Here is a 26,832-nt window from a genome sequence, read left to right on the forward strand (position 1 = left end):
TTTGTTTGCTTTTTAGTTCTTCTAGGTCCTTGTTAAACGTTTCTTGTATTTTCCTCATTCTCTTTCCAAGATTTTGGATCATCTTTACTATCATTACTTTGAAATCCTTTTCAGGTAGACTGCCTATTTCCTCTTCATTTGTTTGGTCTAGTGGGTTTTTACTTTGCTCCTTCATCTGCTGTGTGTTTCTCTGTCTTCTCATTTTGCTTAACTTACTGTGTTTGGGGTCTCCTTCTCACAGGCTGCAGGTTTGTATTTCTTTTCGTATTTGGTGTCTGCCCCCAGTGGGTAAGGTTGGTTCAGTGTGTTGTGTAGGCTTCCTGGTGGAGGGGACTGGTGCCTGTGTTCTGGTGGATGAGGCTGGGTCTTGTCTTTCTGGTGGGCAGGACCACGTCCAGTAATGTGTTTTGGTGTGTCTGTGAACTTATTATCATTTTAGGCAGCCTCTCTGCTAATGGGTGGGGTTGTGTTCCTGTCTTGCTGATTGTTTGGCATGGGGAGTCCAGCACTGGAGCTTGCTGGTCATTGAGTGGAGCTGGGTCTTAGCACTGAGGCAGAGATCTCTGGGAGAGCTCTCACCGATTGATATTATGTGGGGCTGGGAGGTCTGTGGTGGTCCAATGTCCTGAACGTGGCCCTCCCACCTCAGAGGCTCAGGCCTGACACCTGGCTGGAGCACCAAGACTCTGTCAGCCACGTGGCTTACATGTAAATGGGTTAAATTCTCCAATCCAAAGGCACAGGATGGCTGGCCTTCTGTGCTCCACTTGGTCCTCCAGCCAGGCGTTGCCCTCCGGGCCTGGTTGATATGGAGAGCCTGCTTTGGATCCAGGTCCAGCTACATTCCCTAGCATCTAGAAGAAATGGCCATCACCCCCATCCTCCCCTATCCCTGCCACAACTCCTGTTTGTCCTTCTTTGTCTGAATTATTTCACTTAGCATAATATCCTCTAGGTCCATCTATGTTCTCCCAAATGGCCTTATTTAATTCTTTTTTTATGGCTGAGTAATATTCCATTGTATATATGTACCACATCTTCTTTATGCTTTCATCTGTTGATGGACACATAGGTTGCTTCCATGTCTTGGCTATTGTAAATAGTACTGCAATGAACATTGGGGTGCATGTATGTTTTCTATTTCGTGTTTTTGTTTTCTTCAGACAAATGCCCAGGAGTGGAATTGTTGGATCATACGGTCGTTCTATTTTTAATTTTTTGAGGAATCTCCATACTATTTCCACAGTGGCTGCAGCAATTTATATTTCTACCAAAAGGGCAAGAGGATTCCCTTTTCTCTGCATTCATCATTACCTTTTTAAAACAATGATTTGTAGTTTTCTGTGAGAGGTATTGCATCTATAACACTTGTTCTTAGGTATTTGATTTTTTATGTTATGGTAAATAATATCATTTCATTTTTGGTTGTTTTATTTTCTAATTTTTTTATTGTCCCGGTAAGCCCCAGCCTGTATGTGGGACCCTCACCCTGCCCACTCCCTAACCACTGTATAAACCCAGGCCAAGCTCTTTCAAGCCATTTGCAGACTAGCCTGGGAGTCAGCGGTGCACTCCCCAGACGGCCTCATTGTGTGAGTGGTAAACCTTCTCATATTCTCTTGGGACGTGTGTGTGTGTGTGTGTGTGTGTGTGTGTGTGTGTGTGTGTGTGTGACTATGTGTCTGATAAGCAGTATCTATATCTGAACCAAATTTTATGTGGGGTGGGTTGGTCCATCTCATTTCTTGTTGTGGGTCAACAACACTAACACATAGAAATGTAATTTACCTTTGTATATTGACCTTGGACTCAGTGACCACAATGAATTTACTTAATGGTTTATCTTTGAATTCTTTAAGATATTTTGCATATAAAATCATGTGGTCTGCAAATAATAAAAGTTTTATTTCTTCCTTTACAACCAGATGCCTTTAATTTCTTTTTCTTGCTATATTGCACTGGCTGGGACCTCCAGCGTAGGCTTAATAGATGCAGGAAGAACAGATGTCCTTGTTTCATTTCTGATCTTGGGGAAAACCTTCACCACCAAGTGTAATACATGCTCTAGGCTTTTTGCAGATGCTCTTTATCAGCTTAAAATGTTTCCTTTTATTGTCTTCTGAGAATTCTTATTATCATGAAAATTTCCCTGCATTAGAGTTATCTTTATGTATTTTGACTTCTAGCCTAATTCCACTGTGATCAGTGATAACTGTATATTTGCATGAATCTGGGAATGAATGTCTCTTCATATTTTGGAAGCCTCACCTTACTGTCTGTCATCCTGGCCCTGTCCTTGAAGTTTGTGAGGTCTGTGTTCTGCTCAGGATATGATAAACTTTGGTTAACATTCCTTATATACTTGAAAAGAATGTGTGTCCTGCAGTTTGGGGGTACAGTGTTGTATATCTGTAAATCGGATGTCAGTTTAATTCACATTTTCAAACTGTCTACATTCTTACTGAACTTTTGCTTTTTCTATCAATTACAGGCTGAGGCAGATGAACAACTTCCCATTTTAATTATAATCTTGCCAATTTCCCACTTTACATCTGTCACTTGTTGCCTTATATGTTTTGAAGTTGTATTATTAGTTTCATATAAATGAAAGTTATTGTGTTTTCCTGAGGGAGTGACCATCTTTGCCTTCACTGACCATCCCCCTTTATCTCTCATCCAGATTCTTTCCTTGATGTCTGCCTGTCTCTGATATTTGTGCATGAAAAGTACCAGCTTTCTTTGGGTTAGTTTTATAGGGCACAGATTTTTCCATCTTTTTCATTTTGATTTTTGCATCTTCATAATCAAAGTGTGTCACAAGCAGTATATAGTTAGTTTTTTTTTTAAATACAGTCTGACAATCTTTATATTTTAATTGGAACATTTAGTACTTTTACATATAATTACTGATATTTTGGGCTTTAAATTTACCATCTGACTATTAGATTTTCTATTGGGCCCATCTGATCCCTTTCCCTCTTGTTTCTGGTTGTTTTATTCCTTTCTTTCTCTGTTAGCTTGTTAGACATCATATATTTTATTCTTCTTCTAGTCTTTAAAGATTGAAACATGCATGCTTGATCTATTACCTCTACTATAACTGAGTACCACACAGACACCTTTAATTCCTTTGACCCTCTCTTGCATTTTGCATTATTGCTGTGATATATGTTAATTCTACATATATTTAAAGGCCTATAAGACATCATTATTATTGTTTTATATAGACCAAACTCATTTATATTTATTCACCCAGTTATCCTTTCTGGGCACTTAATTGTCTCATGAATTTCATCTCTCCAGGTTGGGATAATTTTCCTTTTGCCTGAGAACTTTTTAACATTTGTGTGTGTGTGTGGGTATGTGTGTGTGTGTTGTTGCCATGTCAGTTCTCTCACTTTGTATTTGCAGAAATTTTTTGGCTTTCACTAAAAAAACAACTTTTTTGAGCTTTATTTACATACCACTATATTTGTGTTTTAAGTACACAAGTCAATGGATTTTAGTATATTTGCAGAGTTGTACAACTGTCACCACAATCTAATATTAGAACATTTCCATCACCTTGGACAGAAACCTCATGCCAACGTAAAGTCACTCCTTGTTCCCTCTTCCAGCACTGTGCAACCACTAATATACTTTGTGTCTCTATACATTTGAATTTTTGGGACATTTTGTGTAAATGGAGTCACACAAGATGTGCAGTTTTGTGTCTGGCTTCTTTTAATGAGTGTAATGTTTTGGAGGTTCATCCATGGTGTATGTAAATTGTACCTTTTACGGCTTGATAGTATATCCATCATATGGGTAGACCACATTTTGCTTATCATTCGATAGTTGATGGACATTTGAGTTGCCTCCTCTTTTGGGCTTTTGTGTATAAAGCTGCTGTAAACATCTGTGTACAAGTTTTGTGTGGACGTATGTGTTCATTTCTCTCCAGCATACATCTAGGAGCGGAGCTGCTAGGTTAGTCTATGTTTCACTCTTCAAGGAACTGTTGGCCTTAGTTGTTTTCTCTTGCCTTACAATTCTAAGATGGCAGTTATTTTATCTCAGCACTTATAACACTCACCCTGTCTTCTGGCTTCTGTCATTTCTGTTAAGAAGTCCACTGTCAGTCCTATTATTGTTCCTTTGAAGGCATTTTTCTTTTCAGTTCTAGAATTTCCATGTATGATTTTTCATGGATTCCAAATTTCTGGTGAAAATTTCGATTTACTTAAATATGCCTTTTTTTTTTTTTTTTTTTTTTTTGCAGTATGCAGTCCTCTCACTGCTGTGGAGCACAGGCTCCAGACGCGCAGGCTCAGCGGCCATGGCTCACGGGCCCAGCCACTCCACGGCATGTGGGATCCTCCTGGACCGGGGCACGAACCCATGTCCCCTGCATCGGCAGGCAGACTCTGAACCACTGCGCCACCAGGGAAGCCCTAATATAACTTTGTGAATCCTTTTTCTGATGACTCCAGTATCTGGATCACCTGTGGGTCTGTTTCTATTGCCTGTTTTTACTTTTCCTCGCTTGGTTGGCCTAGGGTATCAGTTTCCTAGGGTTGCTATAACAAATTACCACAAACTGGTGGGGGAAGTGCCAAAAGCCAATAGTATCTTATACTTTCACAGTTCTGGAGGCCAGAAGTTCAAAATCAAAGTGGTGAAAAGGATGCACTCCCTCCAGAAATTCTAGGGGTGATTTTATTCCTTGCCTCTTTTGGCTTCTGGTGGCTTTCTTTGGCTTGTGGCTACTTCCCTCCAATCTCTCTTTCCATGACCACATGGCACCCTCTTCTTCTTGTTGTGTGTCTGGAATACACGTTCTCCAGAGTTAAAGTTATATTAGGAGGAGAAGTGGCTGGCTGAAAGCTATAGTGGAAGGGGAAATGTATGATACTGTATAATAAATGTATTATAAAATTAAAATTATTTTAATCCTGAGCATGAAATAGTTATTTCTTTACAAAATTGAACTGTGGTACATGTGATTCAACTACCAAAAGTGGATCTTTTCTGTTTTCTTTAAATGTTTGAGAAATAGGTTGACTGCAAATATTGAGCCTCTTTTGGAAGGACATCCCGATTCTGCAGTGCAGCATGGAGAACCACCTTGAGAGTCATGTGAACCTGAAGATGGGCTGGGAATTCTTTGGCCTTGATCATCTCTCCATCTATTTCACCTGCTTCTTCTAAAGTCATGTCCAGCATGGCAAAAGACACAACGTGGTGCTATCAGCTGGGGTTCTGGACTCTGGCTGCCTCTCTCTGAGTCATCCCCCCACCCCCATAACCCAGCTGTGCCTCGGTTTCCTCACCCCTCAACTGGGGATGCTAACATACCCACTGCCGGGGCTGTTGTGGGCATTAAATGTGGGCAAAGCATTAGGAGAACAGGCTCTCGACACATGGTTAGCACTCAGTAAAATTTAGCCAACAGTTTCTGCCAGATTCTCGGTCCTCTTTTTATCTGACTATCCAGAATTTTCCTTCAGAACTGCCAAACTCATCTACCATTCTCGATGACTTACAGTGTGAAGACCAACTTCCAATTTAATGGAGAGAAAGGGTCAGAAAAGACAAAAAGCATGTAAGCACCTGCCTGGTGCCTCCAGTCCGGGTTGCTATCTCAGGAAGGCACGGGCCACTTCCCCACCCACCTGGCTGCAATCCAGGCCACCGGCCCTTTGTGACGCACCCCTGACTGGCCACCCCCTCCCTGGCCTCTCAGCCCCATACCGCTAATTACTCGACTCCCCCTTATCGGTCTACCTTAGCAGCGGTTTCGGCCACATGAGATCTTTAAGGTGTAGACATGGATTTAATCAGGGTTCCTCGGGAATTCATGTCTCAGAGAGCAGAGTTGAAAAGGAATCCCCAGAGGGTCCCATCTGGGTCTGGATTCTCAGTTCACACGGGCGGGTTTCTTTCTTTTTGGACTGCGCCAGGGATACGCAGGTCCTCCAACATGATGCCGTTTTCAGAAACGCCCAGGATTGGGGTGAGGCCAGGGAGGCATCTAGGGTCTCATCTCAGAGATGTTTGGGAATAATCGCTGGAAATGTAAAGTTTAATTCCGTGCATCAGCTGGAATTGTTGGGCTATCAGAGGCTTAAAAAGTAAACCCTCAATTCTCATGACAACGCAGCCCGGGTTTGTTTCTTGCTCTTGTCACAGTCCCATACGATCTGGGGGGCTCTCCTTAGTGGGAGTCCCCAGGTGGCCTCAGGGACCCAGGTTGCCCCCTTCTGCAGCACACCATCTGAGCCCTTTGCTTCCAGAGGAGGGAACAGAGGAATCAGGGTTCCGCCTGGCCCCCCACTCTCCGGATTGCCATTGGCAGGACCCACCCACGTGACCGACCTAGGCCAGGGCTTGGGGATGAACAATTGTTCCTGCCACTGTTTGCTTCACGCTTTTTAACATGAAAGTGCTGCTCTGCTGGCTATGATGACATAGGTGTGCGGCAGCCAGGAGGGGAGACAGTGTGTTTCCAGATTCCCAAAGAATGAGAAAGACCAGCACCATCAAGAAATGGGCTGAAGTGTGTCGGCCCCCAAATTCTTATGTTGAAGCCCTGAACCCCAGTATCTCAGGATGTGACCATATTTGGAGATGGGATCTTTACAGAGGTGTTTAAATTAAATGAAGTCATTAGGGTTGGCCCTAATCTAATGTGACTAGCGTCCTTATAAGAAGAAGAGATCAGGACACAGACACACATGGAGGATGACATGTGAGGACACTGGGAGAAGACGGATGTCTACCCACCAGGGAGCCAGGCCTCAGGAGAAACCAACCTGCTGACACCTTGATCTTGGACTCAAGAATCAGGAGAGAATGAACTTCGGTTGTTTAAGCCACCTTATCTGTTGTACTTTGTTATGGCAGCCTGAGCAGACAAATACACATCAGAAACATGGTAGAATTGCCAAAATGCTGACATCAGCTACATCAGTTGTGAAATGTACATCCTGCTTATGTCTGCTGGAAAAAACTAGCCGTTGTTCATTAGGAAAGATATTTTAAAAAGGAAGAGCCGTGAGCTCACGGTTGTGATGCTTCAGTGGCACCGTCTCCTGGAGAGGACGTGCTCAGCCTGTGCAAAAACAGGTGCTTCCCCAAATTTGATTCCTCACACCTTTGTGACTGGCTGTTATTCTTAAGAACAGGAAGCAGATACTTGCGGACGTTTTCACGTTGACCTGGGGAAGACTCATCAGCCCAGCTTTGCCTCTGTGTCTTAGCTCCCGTGGCCGAGCTGTGCCCTGAGCTGTGTCCGGCCCAGCCCCAGCATCCAGCCAGCCCAGTGCCCGTTTTGGCTCCATCTTAGTACTTGGGATGGTGCCTGCGCAGAGTCAGGTCCCTATGACATCTGCTGCCTGAATGAAAGAGCCACAGTATTCCTGACCCCAGGCTTTTCTCACCCCACCCCCATCCCTAGTGATCCCATTATCCAGCCATGAAGCTGGCTGGCTGGGACCCTCAGAATCTCTGTCCAGGGAGACAAGTGCCCGGGGCAGGGGCTTGGAGCCAACTCAGCAGGAGGCGCTGACCCTTCTCAGGACTCAGGCTCGGCCTCCCTGGAGCCTGGTTCTTGCTCTGGTTCATCCCCCCACAGCCAGCCCAGCTACAAAGAATCCAGTCTTCCTTCTTTTGTACCCAGTGGCCCTTTGAGAATTGAAGAAACCTGCATGTCCCCCACCCAGGGTGAGCAGGACTGTCTCAGTTTTAAAACAGAAAGTCCTGCCTCCCGGAGACCCCTCAGTCCTGGGGAAATCGGGTTGGCTGGTTCCCCTGCGTCAGCTGCTCCAGTTTATTGCCACACAGGCTGTGGTCCGGGGCCCCTGCCCATCCTGTCCTCTGGTCTCTGGGCACATTCTGGAGCCCAGAGCTGCCCCAGGCACTCGCGGGCCTGCCCCTGTCCTGGGCTCTGTGGAGGGAAACAGCCTTTGCCCGGCTGACTCCTTCCCGTCCTTTGGGTCCAGCTTGATGGCACCTCCTCAGAGTAGCATTCCGCCCCCTTGAAGAAGCTGTCCCTGCTATTCTCCCACCAAACTCTGCCCATCTTCCTCCGAGACTTACCACCACACACACAAAGCCCACGTTTTCTCACCACTTCCTCTTCTTCAGTCTTGTTTCATGATGTGGGCATCATGGGTCTGTTTTACCATCTCTGTCACCAGCATGGAGCATGGGGCTGGCACCCTGAGGCACCTGGCTAGTATCCAAGGGGTGGGGGCATGAACCCTGCTCTGCCTTGGGTGACCCTGAGCCAGTCCTGACTTCTCAGGACAAGGCAGCACACCAATCAAGCTATAGTGTATTTTGCCATCTCCCCAGAAAGTTCTCTCCACCCTCTGCAGACAATCCCCCCTCACCTGCCACCCCAGGCCACTGTGGATCTGATTCCTATCACTATAGATTAGTTTTTATTCTTCTAGAGTTTTACACAAGTGGAGAATAAGTATGTATTCTTTTTGGTCTGACTTCTTTCTCTCAGCATAATTATTTTGTGATTCATCTATGTTGTTATGTATGTAGTTCACCCTTTCCAAGGCTGGGTAGTGATTGTATATATCCATACATTGTTCCAGCAGATGCCTCTACCCCCCCCCCATTGTATCCGTTGTATGTATCCACCATAGAAGCAGTCATTAGATACACTGTATTCACTGTAGGTATCCATTGTACATAGCTATCCATTATATCCAGTGTATGTATCTATCCATTGTATATATTAATAGATTGTATCCATTGTACATGTCCAATGTATGTACTGTATCCATAATGTATCCACTGTATCCATAATATGTATCTACCACATAGCCATCCATTATATATAGATACATTGTATTCATTGTATGTAACCATCCATTGTATCTATTGTATCTATCCACCCACCGTATATATTGATACATGTATCTATATGTATCTACTACATTCATCCATTCATTGTAGCTTTTGCATGCATCTAGCATATATTCATACAATATATCCATTGCATGTATCCATTATACACAGGGTGTCTCTCCATTCCCCTGCTGATGGACTTCTGGGTAGTTTCCAATGCAGGGCTACTACGAACACAGTTGCCTTGAACATTCACTTACATGTCCCTGGGTGGACACATGTTGTCATTTCTTGGGTAAATACCTAGGCGTGAAATAGCTGGGTCCTACGGTAAGGTTAGGTTTAACTTGAAAGGAAACTTGTAAACTGTTCCAGCACGCCTGCACCACTTAGCTGAATTCTCATTGTTCCACATCCTTGTCAGCACTTGGCGTCCTCAGTCTCTTTGATTTTAGCCATCCTGACATATCATTGTATTTTATGATCTTTGTTTTTCTCTCCTGCTTTTGAGCAGGATCTCTGAGTCTTCCCACCCTTCTTCATATGGTCTCCTCTCCCTACCCACCACCCTGCCCCTCCAGGCCAGGAAAACACCGGGCTGAGTGGAGGTGATGTCCGCTCAGTGCCGAGGGCTGGGATGCTAAGACACAGCCCAAGGAGGGGGTCTGGTCCTCCTGTCGGGGGCTCACTCCCCACCGGGAGCTGAGACACATTCACGAGGTGACTCCTGGGGCCTCTGGTCAGTACCGGCTCCTGCCTGGAGGAGGCCCAAAGGCAGCAAAAGACTCTGACAGACAGAGGGAGGAGGGGAATGACTTCACTGGGGAGAGTGTGCACTCCCGCTCAGGCCCAGGGCTATAGGCAGTGTTGTGCTGGCCGTTCTCTGACCCGGTCCGCACCTTTCCTGGGCTGGGAGGTACAGCTCCAGGACACAGGCGAGAAAGCCAGGCTCGGAGCGGTACCTGCGTTAGTCCGTGGGCTTCTGTGAAGGAGAGGCGGCAGGAAGCAGGACAGAAATGCATGAGGAGGAGCGGCTCCCCAGGTCTGGGTCCAGGGCCCAAAGGGGCGGCACAGCTGGCGCTGGGGGATGGAGTGGGGGGGCAGCGAGCAGGTGTGCCGCCCCGGTCAGGGCTTGCCCGGGTTGCAGTCTCACTCGGCCCAGGAAGCCGGAGCTTTGAGGAACTGGCTCAGAGCAGCCTGTGATCCAGGGCTCTGTGTCCGGCCCCAGAGGGCAGAGGCTTCCAGGGAAGCGTGTCAGGAGGGTCCCACCCGGAGGGGTCTTGGTTGGGACTTTCCTGCGGGGAGTTCCTTCCCGCTCCATGAACTGTTGTTTTAGGGCAGCCGTGGCTGCCAGCTGGTGTGCACGGTGGGGGGTTGGGGTGGGCGAGTGATGCACATGCCTCTCATTTTATGATCAAGCTCGAAGCAGGCCATAGATCAAGGTCAAGGACAGCAGACCCTCACCCAAGACCCTGCAAGGTAGTGGGCAGAAATTTGGGCCTCTGCTCAGAGTTTTGGTGTTTGTGGCTTAGCCCGGGCCCCGAGCTGGTCTGTAATGAGAGGGGCCTGTCTCTCTGCCCGCCCCCCTCCCCACCTGGTCCCCAGCAGTGCGGCCCATTTCATCATTTCTCTTTCCTAGACCCTGGGTTTGGGGACTTGCCTTCATTAAGTAATGATTATTTCAGTTTCTCTTTAAAAAAAAATTAATCGGAGACATCCCAGCTGCCAACGGAGGTCTGATTGGCCGCGATAGCCAGCGTGCCCACAGGGCGGTGATGGGATTCCAGCCCTGAGCACGGAAACTTGACATTCTTGACAGCCTGGAAATGTAGGATTTCCGTTTGGCTGTGGTAATACTGGGGCAGCTCCAGAGACCCCCATCTCCCGCTTTGCAGCAGCCCTGCCATCGGGGGCCATCTGGGGCTGAGCAGCTTCAACAGCGGAGAGTCCTGCCCTGTGGGGCTGCCCTGCTCCCCCTTTTCCTCTCCGCCCCTCCAGGAAGCTTCCAGAAATGCCCTCGACTCTGGCCCACGGGCTGCAGGCAGCAGAGCCCGGGTCCCAGGCCAGACTCCTCTTTTCCCCCTCCGCCCACAGAGCTCACTGGTTCTGCGCTATCATGCCCTCTATCGCCTTTGTGCGAAACGTAATCCACAAAATGCTTTCGTGGTAACCTTATCCATCGCAGCGGCGATAGCATCTCGCGGCCCCGTGACAGGCAGGAACTTGCAAGCATGGAGTTAATAATGCAGACTTTCAAAAAAGGAGGCTGGCAGAGGGAGACGCAGACGGGAATAAAAGAGGCCGGTGTGGCTGTAATTGGGACCATGTGAACTTCCTCGGAGGAGGATTAGGGGGAAGAGACAGGCCTTGCCCGCGAAGATTAGTTTCAATTAGATGGGCTGGAGGCGAAAGGCCGGGCTTGGTGGAAGATTAAAACAAGAAGGGGAAAGTTTCCGTGGCAGTGGCTCCGGGCCTGCAGCGGCCCCGGCAAGATCCGCTAATTGAAGGCAAAGCATGCGCGGCGATGTTCGGAAGAACTTGCGCTAATTGATTCGATGCTGGCGCTGCTCGAGCTCCTTCCCCTGCTCACTCCACCCCCGCGCCCTTTGCAGATATTCATTTGCGCTAGAAACCACTCAGGGTGGGACGGGCTGCTGTGCCCTGCGGGCCGGATGAGAACAGAGCGGGCAGTGGACCTCAGGCTGCCCTCGCCAGACACCGGCCCATCACCTGGGGCTCCATCCGCGGCTGCAGAACCCAGAGGCCAAGGAGGGCACCTTCCGTCCTCCTCTCTCTTTCCTTCCTTCCAAGAGAGGCGGGCTGGCGGGGGACCTGGTCCCAGCCGGTGGGTCGCTGTCCCGCCCTCTGCCCTGGCCCCGGGAGAGGCTCTGTGCTCCGTGGTGGACCCTAGGCACTGTGCCCTGAGGCTGGACTGTATCCTGGCCTGGGAGCCAGAGGCAGGTGCCAGGTGTGGCCGGGGTAACCCCCTTGCACGTCAGGGGGCAGGGCCAGCTGCTTCCTGGCACTTCCTGGGGCTGTTCCCCTCCAGGCCTTCAAGCACACAGTATGCGCCTGTGTTTTATAAATCCTTCCCATTTTAATGACAGCTAAATTATGGAAAATGCATTTTCACAGCTGGTGAGAAAAGCCATTAGCATTAATCAAGGACCCAGCCTCGTTGGGGATGCGCGGACTGAGTTTGTTGGTGAAGTTATGGATGTGCTCAGCAGCCATTAATGGGAGTCATTCGAAATGGGGCCGATCGTTCATCTTTACACGGGGCTTGGGGAGCCGACTTGCTTGGGGCCAAGGGCTGAGCTCACTGTGGGGCACCTGGAGGTCACTCGCTTCCCACTCTTTTCCGGGTTGGGGGGGCTCTGGTTTTCAGGGATCCCTGAAAACCAGTAAGAGCCGCCTTGGTCTCAGGAGCCAGGGGATGCAGTCCTGGTGGCATCTGTGGCCTCCTTGGCTCCTTAGTCGGGGACAGGCATCATTGGAGACCCTCACCGTCCTGGTGTCTGCTGAGTCCACTCGCCGCACATGTGGCCAATGTCCTCTAAGCCCAGGGCCCTGGCCAGTCCTTCAGGTCCCCACCCCAGGGTCCCCGCAGCCTCTGACCTCAGTCCCCCGGAGAGCCCAGCATCCGGTGCACAATAGGTGCTCAGAAGAGCCAGGGTGTGAATCAGTAACAATCAGGCCATCGGCAACTTCTCGAGTTTGAGCATTGGCTCCATTAAGCCACTGTGCTGGGGTGATTTTTTAAAAAAAATTAATTTTGGAATAATTTTAGATGAACAGAAAAGTTGCAGAGAGTGCAGAAGTTCCTATGTACCCCTCTTTTGGGGATACTTTCCCATCATTCCAGTGTAATTGCCAGAAGAACCCCAGACAAGCTGAGATTGGTGGGCCTTCTCCAGGACCCTGGCCGGTCCTCCTAGAGACCGTCCCCGCCCTGCCACTCCACTGCCCTTCTGTTAACATCACCGTGAGCACACGTCCCGGGAAGACCTGCCAGGGTCTTGGCATGGGACCCCAGACTCTACTCCGAGTCACCTGTTACCGTCCCCCCATGCCAGGACAGAGCCCCGTCCAGGGCCGTTCAGCTGTGTTGTCTCCTGGTCTCATCAGCACTGGGACAGCCCCGGCCTTCACTTGTTTCTACTACCTTGTCAGTCTCAAGGAAGACTGGCCCAGTGTCCTGGAAGAAGTCCCCTCTCTGGGCTTATCTGGTGTTTTTCTCAAGGTTAGACTGGGGTTGTGGGTTTTGGGAAGAACATCCCTGAGGTGAGGTGCCCCTCTGTCACCGGGGGTCCTGGGGTCACATGACATCACAGGGGATGTTGGCCTGGACCATCTGGTTAATCAAGATGGTATCTGCCAGGTGTCTCCTCTGTAAGGTTAGAAGTGGGGGTGGTGGTGGAGACTAAGCTCCACCTCCTGGAGGGGTGTCTACACGTGGTGTTTCTCAGCCAGGAAGATTTGTCCCTTCCCTCTTTCTCCGTCTCTTCTTCCTTCTTCCTCCCTTCCTTTTTCTTTCTTTCTTTCTCTTCCTTTCTTTCTTTCTTTCTTCTTTCTTTCTTTCTTTCTTTCCTTCTTTCTTTCTTCTTTCTTTCTTTCTTTCTTTCTTTCTTTCTTTCTTTCTTTCTTTCTTTCTTTCTTTCTCATTCATTTGTATCACCATGAACTCATAGACATCTATTTTATACTTTCAGTTATAATCCAATATTGTGTGATTTATTTTGTGGCTCAAGTTTTTCCAGCTTCAGCTGTTGGAAGCTCATTCAGTTGAGTCTGTGTCCCTTTGACATGCCCCACACTTTTGTTTTTCAAGTACTTTCTTATTCTCTGCACTGTGAGGTGCTCCAGGCACATCTTGTATTTTCCTTCATTCCAGCCCTACAGTCATCCAGTTCCCTGAGGATCCCTGGTTCCTTTACTGGAGAATGAATTAGAAACCAAGATTTGGATGCTGAGGTGCTTGCAGCTACTGGGGTGTTACTGCTGTGCCTCTCAGCAGACAGAACTGGGTAAATTATGCATGTATACCAACACTGTATACACATACATGTGTACTAACCCTTGTATACACATGCATGTATACTAACCCACACATACATGTGTGTACTACTCTGTGTATGCATATGCACATACTAACCAGCATATACATATATGTGTGCACTAACCTGTGTATACATGTAGGTGTGTACTCATTCATGTATAAATGTGTGTGTATTAACCCATGTATACATGTGTGCACCAATTCATGCATACATATGCACGTATATGAACCCATGTATACATATTCATGTATACTAACCCTCTTACCCTTGTATACATACATGTGTGTACTAACTCACGAATACACACATATCTACAGCTGTCAGGGTGGTTGCTAGAAGGACTGTGGAGAGATTTGGACTTGCCCTGAGAGAGCTAGGAACACAGTCTGGTGTAATAAGGAGCTGAGGGTGGGGAGACCCAGGGGGTCAGGGAGCCAGTGGTGACTCTGCAGATGGGGATTTAAGCTGAGCCTTGAGGGACAGGTGGGGGGAAGAGGTGAGTGTGATGGGGGGTTTCTGGGGGACAGGGAAGGCCAGGACCAGGAAGACCATTTGGGGGTCAGTGAGTGGACATTTTTAACCCCATGAACTAGGGAGGGGTCAGGCCTGAGTGCGGGGGTGGAGCACACTGGGCTCAGGGAACTGTCCCAGGTCCCCTGAAGCGCGTACCACCCCAGAGGCTGCCCCTGAACTGGGGGGATGGCTTGAGGGGGAGGCTGAGGCCGGACGCCGAGGCAGGAGGCTGTCTGCTCCTCACCTGCCCTGTAAGAAGAGGGATGGGAAGAGCAGGCCGCCAGCAGAGGCCGAGGATCTGACTTAGCCACAGACTGCGCAGAGGTGAGGCCACGTCCTCAGTGTCCCGGGGGCCTCTGACAGAGTCTCAAGGGGCAGCGGCCTCCACTTCTGGTGGCCTCTGGTCGTTCAGGAGCTGCTCAGCCTCCATCCTCCACCCTGTGCCACCCGGTGAGGACGGCAGTCGTGTCCAGGCTCAAATCCCGCTCTGGGTGCTGGTTCCCGTGGGAGGGGCAGCTCCTTGAGTTCCCGGGTCTGGGGGGCGCCTGGTACTCCTGGGACTCAGGATAGCCTGAATGCAGGGCTTGGGGCTGGGAGACAGGGTACTGAATCGGGGCTTCACCTGGGGTCCTGGCTTGGTTACCTGCTTCCTGGGTGACCTGGGACAAACTATCGGATGTCTTTTTGCCTCCGTTTCCTCATCTGCAGGTGAGATCTCACCAACCTATCAATTTGGGAGTGGGATAGGAGGGGGCTGAGCACGGGGTAAAGTGTGACGGGCCACCGAACACACGTTTTGTGTCATTATAACCAGTTAAGCACAGGGCGGGGAGGTATTTCCTGCCTCTGTCTGGCTGGGGAGGGAGGAAAAGGTCTGCACCATGATGGGTCCCCACGGGGCTGGTTTCCGCTCTCCACACCGTCCAGTCCCAGGCAGGGCCGGGCTGGGGGAGGGTAGTGGCCACACAGCTGGGGGCGCTGGCGACGGACCCTCAGCACCCCACCACAGGCCGCCCCTCCCTGCACTGTGGGGTCTGGAGGGGACGTGGCTGGATGCACAGGGACAGCAGCAGGGTTCTTTGTGTTTTGGGAAACCACCAGGACCGTGTCTCCTGTGGGGACACCACTTCCCTCTCCAGTGGTGAGGCCGGGAGAGTCAGGAGGAGAGGAGGCATGTCTGTTGGTGGCTGTGAGCCACGTGGAAGCCCCGGGCGTGGGCTTGAGTCCACAGGACCCTGACGTGAGGCTGCGGGTGAGCTGGGCCCCCCAATGTCCGCAGGCCAGACCCCTCCTATGGGATGCCACCCCACTTCTTGCTAACTAAAGAAGGGCTTCTCAGCTTAGCTTCTTCCTCAGGGATCTTCTAGAAACTAAACAAAACCCGTCATGCAGGGCTTTCTCTCCTGAGTTTGGGACACAGACGGTCGCTGAGTTCTTGCCTTCCCTGGGTGTCAGGAATCGTGGCTCCTTGTCCCTTTCTTGTGCATCCCCCCGGCACCCAGGCAGTGTTCCTGTCCCAAGAGCTGTTTGCCACCCCCAGGAGAGTCGGGAATGGGCTCGGTGGGGCAGGAGACCCAGGAGTCCCGAGGAAGACCCCTCTCTCCGGGCAGGTGGAGCCGATGAGGGGCAGGGGGAGTGGGGAGGGACCACAGGGTGACCGACCCCGGTCCTGGGCAAGGTGTCCCTGGAGGGAGTATAGGGTTGCGGACACTGGCCCTGTGAGGTCCAGACACCTTGGCTTTTCATGACGTGGCCCTTTCTTCCGGGGGTCACGTCCAGGCCCAGGCAGCCCCTTTTCCGGATGGAGGCTGGCACTTGTTCAGGGGCTCTGGTTCCCGAGGCCAACCTCGGGCCAAAGACATCTGGCTCCCTCTGAGAGAGAACATAGAAACTTCCCCGACCTCTCAGGGAGCTGGCGGAAGGAGACCCTGGGCACAGACCAGCCTTCCTGCTTTTGGGGTGGAGGGTCTTGGTCGTCCTGCCAGCTGGGGACACTGTGCCGCCTGGAACACTTGGCACAGCCCTGGGTGCCGACCCCCCATCTCCCAAAGGCCAGCTTTGCTGCTGGTGGGCGGGGCCTGTCCTCTGACCAGTGGCCGCCCTTCTCCACTTACCCCTAGTCCCCCCCCCACCAAAGGACCATCTCCTTGGAGCCGGGCCTGTGGAGGGAGGGTGACCCCCACAAAACCCACCCATACGAGTGCCTCCCTGAATGCCAGCCAGGAAGCCCGGAAGGCCAGGAGCCCCACCTGCCCCTCGCCATGTGCCCCTGGGAGGCTGCGGGGAGCAGGGTCCCCTGTATCTGTGCACAGGGCCAGAGGACGTGGGCGGGCCCAGCCTGCAGGACAGGTGTTTTCTGGGGCAACGATCACCAGCGTTCATTTACTCTCCATAATCCTGGGTGTCACCCTGGAGAGGCTGGAAACTGCCCGGCCATGAGGGCGCATCGATTTCGTTATCAGGCAGGAGAGACAGGAGTGCCACCCACTGGGGCAATTTTCGCTCTGGTTGGTGCCACGATTCACACCTGGGGCGTCTGGGTGCCGGGCTGATCCTGACCCACCTCTGGATCCATCCTCGGAGCCCCGTGGACGCCATGCGTGGGGGCGGTGGCCCCTTGGCTGAGTGCATGGGGCCAGGAACAGATTTCATTTGTTAAATTTAGTGTAAAACTTCAGGCGTGATCGATCAGGGATTTTAAAGGTTCTGTTCATTCGGGGCTCAAACAACAGCGTGTGAAGCTTTGAGCTGCAAATTCTTCAAAGTAAACGCAGTAATGATCAATTTGTTAGCGATAGCCCGCGATAAATACCCAGTTCCCCCATCTGGCCAGCGGGCTCTGGGCGCTGTGGGTGTGAACCGATTGCCGGCTGGGGGGATGTGGCCCGGTAGCCCCGTCTCCCCAGCTGCTGCTTCCCGGGGCCCAGTGCCCTCCGGTCGACGTGACGCAGCTGGGGTTTCCTCCACAGCCCCACAAAACACTTCCTGGCAAGAGGAAGCCTGAGGCTGTCGGGGAGGTTTTGGAAGGAGGTTCTCATCAGGTTGGGGCCCAGATCCCTGGGGGAGGTGAGCTTGTATTGCATGAGGAAGCTGGGCCCTCTGAAGCCTTCTTTCCGTGGGTGGGTGTGAGGGGTGAATGCTTGCTGGGGGGTCTCGGGCAGGGGCCAGTAGGCAGGTCTTCTGGTTCAAGAAGGGTCACCTGGTCGGCCCCTGGCTTTAGTCCCAGGAGCGTCTGGGGCCTGCAGCCCTGTATGGGGCCTCGGCTATGACTGCAGACCCAGCATGGGGTCTCTGCTTAACCACTGCCCATGTCCCACCCCCTGTCACGGCCCCCAGCTCCCTGAAGTCTTGATGAACTTTGTGACTTGTACAGAGGACTGTTTGGGTCTGGCAGGAGGGAGAGGGGGAAGGAGGCCAGAGGTCACCAGCTGTACCTCCGGGCAGTGAGGGACAGCCCAGAGGCACCGCAGTGGGCGGGCGGGGGGGCCTTCTCCGGGGGCGGCTCTGCCTTCCCCTCCTCTCCCGTGGCCCGAGGTGTCACTGAGAAGCCAGCCTAGAAGGTAGCCAAGTGGCAGCAAACGCAAACCAGAGGTGCCCGCCGTCTGCCCGCTCCACAGCGAGTCTGCACTTGGAAAGGGGGAGGCTGCCCTGGGGATGGACCCGCCCCAGCACTGCCAGGCCACCCCAAGTGCGAATCCTGATCCATTCGGGTGGGCAAAGCCCCAGCTCCCGCTGGGGGCCTTTCCTGTTCCTCTTCCCCGACGCCCTGACACAGGCTCGGCTTTGAGCCCCTCAGTGGGGGTGTCTCTGGGGGTGGGGCTGCTGATTCCAGCCTGTTTCCCTGAATTAAGACAAACTACAGTTTCCCCAGGAAGGGAAATGGATATCAACAAACTTCCATCCCAAAGATCAAACCGCTTCCTCCCGCCTGCCCCAAGGACCTCTCACATCCTCCCCCAGCGCCCCTGCCCCCAGCCCCTGCGTGCGGGGGCTCAGGGGTAAGGAGGGTAGGGGGTGTGGGGAGTCGGGCCGGCCGGACAGGCGAGGGTCTGTCCACGGACCCCAGTGCCCTCGAGCCAAGGCCATGTCCATCAGGGGCCTCTGAAAACCCTGCCCCAGGAAAGGCCTGGCTGAGCGGGGCTGGAGTCTGAGTTCCTGGCCTCGGGGCTGGGTGGCCCTTTGGGTTCTGCAGCCGGTGACTGGGGCTTTCTGCTCGCAGTCTGCTTCCTGGACGCACGCCCCTCCTGTGGAAGCAGAGCGTTTAGCATCTCCCGTCACGGCCGTTTAGAAACCCAGTGAGTGCAGACTGGGGTGGTCTCTGTACCCCTGACCTGTGAGCCTTTACTAACCATAGTCCAGAAAATGCTCACATTGTAAGGGGTCCCTACGGAGGGCTCAGGGCCTCACCTGGCACGAGCCCCTCTGGGGGTGTGGGCGGGGCCAGCTCGAGCCTCATCCCTACTCACACCCCTTTCCTCTCCCAAGGGTCACCTGGGGAGGGGCCCAGTGCCTGGGCAAGGGGTACCCTTGGTTTAGCCCCTCCACAAATGCGCTCAGCCCCTCGTGGGGCTGTGGGAGAGCTCTCACCCCACAGGAAGACCCCCAGGCGTAATGGCCCAGGTGATGGGCGCTAGGGTGGCCCGGATCCAAAACGACGGCTCCTTGGCCTCCCCCTGCCCTGCACCCCCGGCCGGGGCTCCTCTTGGCCTCTGTCCGGCTTGGCAAAGCCAGGCCCCACCCTCTGCAGATGGGGCTCTGGAGATGGGGCGGGGGCACCGGGAGGCTGCCTGACCCCTGCAGGTCTTGGGTTCTCAGCAGGATGGAGAGGTGCCGTTGTCATCAGGGTGGGTGGAGGGCTTGAACCTCCCACCCCTGTCCAGCGGGGGCCCTGGACAGGCTGAGGTGAGGGAGGGGTGACCAGGCACCGACAGAGGACCTGGGAGCATGCAGACATAGCCCTGCGTCCACTGGAGACTCCAAAAGGGCTCTTTCACAGCTCACGAGTCTCCCATGAGACCAAGATGACCGCTCCAAGACCACACGGGCGCTGGTGCCTGGCCGGCCTTCAAGCCAGGTGTGCCTGCCCTTGATGGAGCAAGGGAAGTGGAAGCATAGCTGTGATTTGGGGATGAGAGATGGGGGGAGGGGGAGGAGGAGAGAGAAACAGAGACAGAGATGGAGATGGAGAGAGAGAGAAATAGAGAAAGAGATGGGCAGGGCAGGATGCTGCCCCAGTGGTGCTTCTGAGACCCTCAGTCAGGGTCAGCCCTGCCCCTGGGACTCTCCCAGCCCTCTTGGTCTGTGGCTGGAGCTCTGGACAGCCTTCCCTAGAGAGATGGCTATTGGGGAATGGCAGATGCCCCGGAATCTGAACGCCGGAGGAGGCTGGGTGGAGAGGTGGGAAGGTGTCCACGGCCTCGGCCAGCCCCTCCAGCCCCGGCCTGAATCTGGCTGTCTGTCTGGCCCTGCTTCTGTCATGCAGTGGCCACAGTAGTGACTGTTGTGTTGGTGACCTCAGCCAGGCCTCCTTAGAGGGAGGCTCCACTGTGAACCCCGGGGAGCTCTGGATCTTCACCCCCGCCCTTGTCTCACTGCTGAGGAAGCCCAGGCTCTGAGGGTGGGGTGAACTCTCCTGAGACCCTGCCCCCAGCTGGTCAGCTGGACCAGGCGTGCCGGACCCCATCCCGCTGCACGGTGATGCGCTGGCTGATGCCCTGCTCCCGCTCTGCAGCCTGGCACCCCGAGAGTCCGGTGGGGGCCCTGTCACCGCCACCCCATGGAGGCTTGGATGCACTCGGGGCCCCGGCTGCGCAGCTGGGGGTGGGATCCTGCTGAGCAGGCGCCTCTATGGAGGGCTCGCGCGCCCACAGCCCTTCGGCCCGAGGCCACTGCCTGCCCGCAGGTTGACGGATTAGCGTGGCTGCCTGGCCCGGCCAGGCGCCCTCGCCCCTTCCTACGCCGGGAAGAAACGGCAAGCTCTGTTTATTTAGACTTTTCCTAAAGCTGACAGCTTGAATCAGGCTAATTTACCTGAAGTATACCAACCGTCCTTGTATTTATTTTACGATATTTCACCGGCGTAACCCAATTCCCGCCCTCTCCCGCCTTGTTTACTGCGGCCCAGGGGTGCATCTGTCTCCCATATCTCCCTGCGCTGCCCTTTGCTTCAAGGACACGGAGAGGTTTCCAAGAGGGGAGCCGTGTGGGGGGCAGGCTCGTCGGGCGGCCCCCCTGGCCTGGCGACAGTGGGGGAGGTGCTGTGCGCCTCTGGGTTCGGTGCAAGCCGGGTCTTGGGGTGACCCGTGAGTGGATGAGGGGACTTTGCACCTGGTTGTGGCTCCCCGTTCATCATACTGCCATTTGCTGAGCTTCCGTCACGCTCGAGGCTCGGGGCTGTGTGTTCCGCCGCACCAGCGGGTGACCCATTTTGCAGAAAGGAAAGCCCCTCACCCAGAGTCAGGTGCGGGCCGGCCTCAGAGCCGGATGCCAGCCCTGGCCAGGCTGCTCCGGAAGATCCGGCCGGCTCACGGGGTTGCGCTGCCCAGGCTCAGGCAAGTCTCCCCCAGGGATGCGGCAGGGCTGCCGAAGGCGGTGACCCAGGGGGAGGCACCACCGAGCCGGAGAAGGCTGAGCGCCGGTCCTGGGGGCTCCATCTCAGGCAACAGCTCTGCAGAAGCAGGGAGGCCATACCCGGAGATGCCAGTCACCGCGTCCCTCTCGTAGAAGAGGGGCGGGAAGCTCTGCATGTTCCCCCAGGGCAATGGTCGCCCACCTCGGCCCAGCCAGCTCAGGACCAGCACATTGGAGGGGCCTCCGGAGGCCGGGCAGCCGTGTGGACACACATTCATGACCTCAGATTCTACAAATGCCTCTGAGAATAGGTCCTAGGCTGGAACTGGTGCTGGGACACAGCAGCTGATGAGAAGCCCCACACCTCGTGCTCACCCCCTGTAAGGGGGCTGCCAGGACCAGGCAAATGACAGATGGACACATACCTTGCAGAGGACAGTTGACAGAAACGAAACACTGAAATGTTGGGGCCCAGGTTGTGGGCTGATCCCCGGGTAGTGAGGAAGGGCTTCCTGGAGGAGGTGGTGTCTGTGCTGAGGCCCGGATGCTGAGGATAAGCTACCATAGGAAGGTCTGCGCAGGACTCCTGGGCAGAGGGAGAAGCTGGTGCAAAGGCCCTGGGGTGGGACTCATCTTGGTGTCCCACAAACCCAGAGCCGCCTGCTTCCCGGACGCCGTGGTCCTGACAGGGTGGGCACTCTGCCCATGGGGTCCCCATGGCCCCCTGGCTCTGGACCACCGCCAGGGAGAGGCTGACCTGCCCTCCTCCCCAGGCTGTGAACACCCTGAAGGAGCCCTGGGGACAATGCTCACCGCAGGCTTGACTAGGGTGTGCAACCCAGGCCCTGGGGGGGCTGATGGGGGGCCGCTTTGGAGAAGGGGGCTTCTCAGTGGCTCTCAAATCACAGGAAGTAGGGGTAGGGACCTCAAGCCGGCCTGGGATTCAGCCGGGCCCCGCCTTTTACGCTGAGAGCCGTCTTCTGAGCTCCTCCCCCGAGATGGGGAAGAGGCCAGCGAGCGAAGGGGGGTGGTCCAGCCAGTGCGGGGGTGGGGTGGGGGGTGGGGGCGGTCCGCAGGAGGGGAGGGGCCTGGCCCTGGGTGGACGGGTCCGGCCCGTCTGTGTGCGGCTCTGCGTGAGTGCGCTCCCCCCGGGAAAGGGCCGCGGCTGCACCGTGCCATACATCTCTGTCAAAATCTCTATGAATAAATTAACCTTTTTAAAGATTAGTGCACTCTAATACCTCAGGGTTTTTTAAACTGAACAAATGCTAAAAATATTTTGACAGAACTTGCCGAGTTGGCACTCAGCTCATCAGCAGAGGCCGGACCCCTGCCTCCCACCCTCAGAGAGAGATGTCGCCCAGTGGAACAGGGCGGAGCAGGTGGTGGCCACCCCCAGGGGTCTGTTGTAGGGTCTCTGCGTGGACTTGGGGTCTGGCACTGCTGCACTGGCTTCGTGGTCCTGGCTGGCCAGGCCTCCTCTGGTGGGCCAGAAGGAGGTGGGCTTCACAGCCGGGGGCTGGGGCGGGGGCCTCCTGACTAGAGGGGCCTGCTTCTCCTGGTGGCTGAGGGAGGGAGGGTGTCCCAGGCTGGACTCAGCGTGTGCAAAGGCCTGGAGCTGAGAAAGAGAGTCAGGGGTACGTGGTGGGGGGTCCTGTGAGCAGGAAGGTGTGGGTCTCCGAGCTGGGGAAGGGGCACCTGGGTGCAGGTAGAGGAGGCCGGCCGTCGGTCTGAGCCCAGGGGAGTCATCGAAGGCTATGGAGGAGGGGTGACGGGCCAGGAGAAGGTGTCGGAAGAGTGGCACCCTGGGTGGTCCAGGTGAGGCCTTGAGGCCTGAGTTGGGGGCAGCATGGGGGAGGGGAGGAGTCAGGAGGACCCCCAGACCCTAAGTCCTCTCCGGGCTCCAGGGGCGTCTTGCTATTTTTCTGTTGGTCCTTAGCCCCCAGAACCAGGCCGGCCCATTGTAGGTGTTGGGTAGTAACGTTGGGCTGGGCTGGACCCCCATATCCCCTGGAGCCAGAGTCCTTCTTCTGGCCCCAAACACACCCACCCCAGGTCCCAAGCCCCTGGGGCTCCCGAGGGCCCAGCCATGCAGAGCAGAGTCCTGGCTCAGGTGGGCACGGGGAGGAGGCCGCTCACCGGGCAGGAGCGCGAATCCCCTCCCTCATCAGCAGGTCGGCGGGAGGGCGACCGTCTTCAATCAAGCTGGGGGCTCTGAGGGGCTCAGGGGTCCTCTCCTCGTTGCCGAGGATGGTGTCAAGGACGGGGCATCACGGGGCAACTGAGGGCTCCGTCCTCACTCCGGCACCGTGCGGACAGCCGGCCTCTGCCCTCAGCAGCGGGAGGACCCCTGGTGGTTGAGGGTGTGGGAACCGACAGTTCCTTCTGTGTGTGTGTGAAGCACCCCGGGCCCTTGGCCTCGATGCCTGAACTTCAGTTTGGCTCGGCTCCCTCCTGGGCTGGCATGGCTTTGACCCCTTTATAGAGGAAGTGAGGCTCTGGGCCTCACCTGCTAGGAAGCGGAGGGGCCTGACCTGGGCCTCACCTGCCTACCCTATCCCCACCCTCACCAGCTGTCTCTGGCCCTAGCCCTCCCCGGGTTTTCAGGTCTTCTGGATGCTGACTATCCCTCCCTCTACCTCCCCTCACCCTGGGGAACTCTTTTGCTTTCACTTGAATGCCTCTTCCTCCAGGAAGCGTTCCCTGACCCCCTGAGGCGGAGTTAGTTCTGCTGCATCTTGAAGACTTTGAAGGGCTCCTTTCTTAGAAGACTCCCTTCCTGGACATGTTTTTCTGGAGGGAAGCCCTGGGTCTGGTCACTGCCCAGGGCTCCTCTGTGGGGTGGGCAGGGCCGGAGTGCCGGCCGAGGGGTGGGAGTCCTCTCTTTCCTCTCTGCCTGTCACAGGGGCGGTCTGGGGACAAGGACTGGGCAGCCAGGCAGAGGTGAAGCGACGGCAGATCATCCCCCAGTGGGTCCTACCTGGGAGGGCAGGTACACGGGAAGCGAAATCTATGCTTCACGACCCCGCCACCCCAAGCCACTGCTCACCTCTGAGTCAGGGACCTGGGGTCCAGCCTGCCCCTGGCTTCTCTCTGGGAGGGGGTCTCTGGGTAGCTGTGAGCCGCTGCTTCCCACTTTCTGAATTGAAGAGCATCCCTCCCGGGAGGTGGGCCAACATTAGTCACGCTCCTGACCTCCGCTGGGCAGGGGGGAGGCACGGTGGGACTGAGGGCTCCGCCTTCCTTCCGGAGGGATGGGGTCAAGGTTAGGCCTGACCGTCCCTCTGCTTTGGGAAGGATTCCTGGGTTTTTCCACCGCCCCTGGGCACCCAGTCCAAGGCATCGCCCAGTCCCCACTCCTGGATGCTGAAATGCCACTTTAGCACAAACTTGATTTTGCTGTGAGATCCCCCTAGGTGCCCCCCGGGGGGAGATGTTTTGGGTCCTGAAAAGTGGGGTGCCCCAAACTGCTGCGTTATTTATTTATTTTAACATCTTTATTGGAGTATAATTGCTTTACAATGGTGTGTTAGTTTCTGCTGTATAACAAAGTGAATCAGCTATACATATACATATGTCCCCATATCTCTTCCCTCTTGTGTCTCCCCCCAACCCTCCCTATCCCACCCCTCTAGGTGGTCACAAAGCACTGAGTTGATCTCCCTGTGCTATGAGGCTGCTTCCCACTAGCTATCTGTTTTACATTTGGTAGTGTATATAAGTCCATGCCACTCTCTCACTTCGTCCCCTGCTGTGTTATTTAAAAGGTGACATGAAATTCGGGAACGCGGCTCTCAGTCCACTCATGGGACCTCTCCACCCCCCATGCCTGGATTTGACCTGCCCAGCCATACCCCGGCCCAGGTGCGGCCCTCTCCCTCTTGTCCATCTGTCTGGGGTTGGGTTTCTCACTTTTCCGGAGGTGCCCCCAGGCTGCATTCAGGGTTCCTTCCCCCAGGAGTATTGTCCCCGAAGGTGCAAGTCCTGCCTGCTCTTCCAGTTCCTCCTCCTCCAGGAAGCCCCCTGGGAAGCCTGAGACTGGACCCTCCTCTCTGAGTCCCTGCACCCGCCCAGCGGGCTGCCGAGTTTTCTCCTGTGCAAGGGTGACCCCTTCACCCCCCTCCTCAGCTGGCCAGCCTCTGCCCAGGCCCGGGACAGAGCGGGGACTTGGGTTCAAGGGTTGGGAGGTTAAGGGGGGTGTGCAAGTCCTCACAGGTGCAAGCCTGTGAGGACTCACGGGTTAGCCACTGACACCCACGCCCTCAACACTGCCCTTGTGTCCCGCGAGCCAGGTGCTGGGCTGTGTTCGGTGGGCCCCTCTGCCCCCCGGCTTCTCTGCTCTGTGCAGGGGTGACAGTTGCTCCACGTTGGGGTGATGTGAGGCTTAGCAACTGATGTAAAGGGCCAGCACGAAGCCTTCATTTGTGACAAAAGCAAAAATAATTTCATTCTGAGTTATTTTATTTTAAAAATGCACCAAATACTTTCATATGGAGAATGATCGGGCCGTCCAGATGGGCCTTCAGTGCCAGGGACTGGGGGTGGGGGCCTGGTGGTGACAGTGGAGGGCCGGCAGGAGGAACAGATGAAGAAAGCCCAGACTCCACCGCTGAGTAGCTCAGAGTAGGCGGGAGCGGCCAGAATTGGGGGGTGTTAAACCCTGGAGGCTGCCTGGAGGAGGGAGCATCTGCTCCAGGAACAGCCTCAAGTTTGACTCCTGTGGTCTCCGTTGCAATCTCCTTCCATCAGGATGTTTAAGCCCCAGGATGCAGAGGGAGGGCGCCTTAGTTACCCTCGTGGGCAGAGTTCAGAGATGTAGATAGGATGGGGGGAAGGAGGTGGCACCTGGACATTCTGTTTGAGGAGGTGCCCCGGGCACCTCAGGTCAGCGGGTCCCCGAGGGACGGCTGAGTGAGGGATGCGGGTGTTGGCGAGGGGCAGCTGAGAGATTCTTGAGTCCGTAGGTTTCTGCTCCTGTGACCTCATGGTTTCGGTTCTGCCAGCTGGTCTCAGAGTGACCAGTGAGCACGAGCCACCTGCCAGCAGATGTCCTGCAAACTCAACATTAGAGAGATGAGGGGGGACGCTGGGTATCTCAGAGACCCCTCAGGGTGTGGGGGAGACTGTCCTCCCAGGGACCCCCCAGGGATTTTCCATTATGCACGTTTATGGGACGTCTGGGAGGGAATGGTCTGGGGGATCTGGCGGCGGGGGTGGCGGGCGTCCAGTTGGCTCTGGTCAGGCCGCCCTGGCTGGGCACACTGGGGGTCCATCCCGCATCACACTTGCTGTGAGGCAGGATCACACTTGCTGACCAGCCGGCTCCCGCCTGCGGTCTGTCTGGCGGCGTGGGTGCTGGGCCTCTGTGGGAGACTGGGTTCTGGGGTGGGGACCCCTCCAGAAGGAAGAGCCTGGTGGGTCCTGCAGGGCAGGGTCTCACAGGAGTCCAGCTGGCACCCCTGTCACCCAGCCTCAGCCGGGACTGACACAGACACATGGAGTTCTCACAAAAGGTAATTCAACAAGCTTTGGACCAAATCCCGAAATTTGCTTACAAGGATCTCTATTTATAGAGCCTCCTTCTCTCTGGGGTCGGTCAGCCATCCATACCCTTTCAAGAGTTTATAACTCTATTATTAAATTTAGAGTTGGCTGCGGTTTTAATTCAGAGTGAAAACTGCACACCGTGGGGGGAGCCACGGAATTCGTTTTAGGGTGACTGCCAGAAAGTGTGTTTCCAGTGGTCACCCCGGGAGACGGCCCAGGTGGGTCCAGGAGCTGCGACCGTGGGCTTTCCGGAACCCTCTCGCAAAGCCGCTCCAGCATTTTCCTCACTCCCGGC

Source organism: Mesoplodon mirus, assembly GCF_964341445.2.
Source record: "Mesoplodon mirus genome assembly, chromosome: 3".
Lineage (NCBI taxonomy): Eukaryota > Metazoa > Chordata > Mammalia > Artiodactyla > Ziphiidae > Mesoplodon > Mesoplodon mirus.